The following is a 1,534-nucleotide window of genomic DNA, read 5'->3' as shown; positions in this document are numbered from 1 at the left end:
ATAAAAACTTCTTTACTGTCTGAGCCCCAGGTGTGCAAGCACCTACTCTGGACACTTTTAAGAAACATTTACTTGCTTATCTTCCTGAGATCCTTTGAGCCTAGCTGACTTCCTGTCCATTGGGCAGAAGGCTGTACCCAATGATCTTATAAGGTCCATTCCAGCCCTAATGTTTATCAGATCTATGAAATAGATCATATTCTTTTGTTAGAGACAAAATACAGTTCATTATTGAAACTATTCTATTCTATTCTATTTAAGGACTCAGCTTGCATTTTTCGCAATCTTTTCCCCAAACAGTGGCTCATAACAATGTATTCTTGATTGTGTATAAACCTTTACACTGTCTGACCTTATGGATTGTGGGTTTTTTTAATACAATCATGAGATCTGTCTGTATTTGAGGCCTATTTTCAAGGCCTAGCTCGTGACTTTAAGCTGGAAATAGCACCAGCTTTCAGGTCTCTGCTTTAAAATAAGGGAGAGTGGGTTTATTTCTATAACAATGATCCTAATGGATTGGGCAGTAGATTGGGAGTGTGGAGATCTAGACTGTGCTCCAGCCTGTTCTGTTGGTCCTCTATGTGTTTATGGGCAAGTTACTTCACTGTCTGCCATTTTTTCCCCTCATGCCCTTTGTTTGCTGTCTCTTTTATGGCTGTGCAATCTGGGTGCAAAGTCTGTCTCTTAATGCTCATGCATAGCCTGAAAGGTCATAAAAGACCATTATGGTTATATAGTTTGACCTCCTGCATAATATAGGCCAGAACATTTCACCCAGAAATTCCCACATCATCCCCACAGTTTGTGATTATGTGTCTGCACACTGCCTACTGATGCAGCTAGAACTGCCAAGACGAGCTTCAGTATGGATGTATAATAATAGCATTAATAACCATGCTCTGAAATAGCTGGAGCTTGCTGACCTTTGGGCCATTCTGCTGGGAGAATGTTAGGGAGTATGTTTCCAAGAATAGGGGTGTTTATACTGCTTTGATCTATTGACCGGTTGAGTTCATTCACTGTTTCTATAGGATTATTTTTGCTGCTGCTTGGGCATCATTTGTGTCTGTAAATGCAATTCATTGTCAGGGGTCCTAGAGCTTTTTTGTATTGGTATTTTTAAACTTTTATTTGAATCTAAATAAATCCATTATGATTAGTAGAAGCAAAGGGAGAAAAAAAATAACATTATACAAAATATGCATGGGGGCATTGTTTGTTTTTTTAAGGAAGCAAGAAACTACTGATCTACACTCTACAGGAAGCAATATTGCCTAGAGAGAAACCAAGTCAATAGCTCAAGGAACCTGTGGTGCTCTGTGATACCTGGGAGGGCTCTGCCAGGAGGCCTCAGAGCCCCCTCAGCCCATGCTTCTGGGATAAGTAGGCGCATTTTTTTCTGTTTTTTCTTCATTTTTTTCCTTTAAAGTGATGGTGCCTAGGGTGGGGGGGGGCAGCCATGGGGGCCTGAGGGTCCAAGTGTGGGCTTGGATTGGTCACAGATGTCTTTTGTGGGTCGCTTGGCTGTGAA

The sequence above is a fragment of the Gavialis gangeticus genome, unplaced genomic scaffold (genome assembly GCF_001723915.1).
Source record: "Gavialis gangeticus isolate Ggan-Ray unplaced genomic scaffold, GavGan_comp1, whole genome shotgun sequence".
NCBI lineage: Eukaryota > Metazoa > Chordata > Crocodylia > Gavialidae > Gavialis > Gavialis gangeticus.
The sequence above is the reverse complement of the archived record's forward strand: the minus strand, read 5'-3'. Positions refer to the sequence as shown.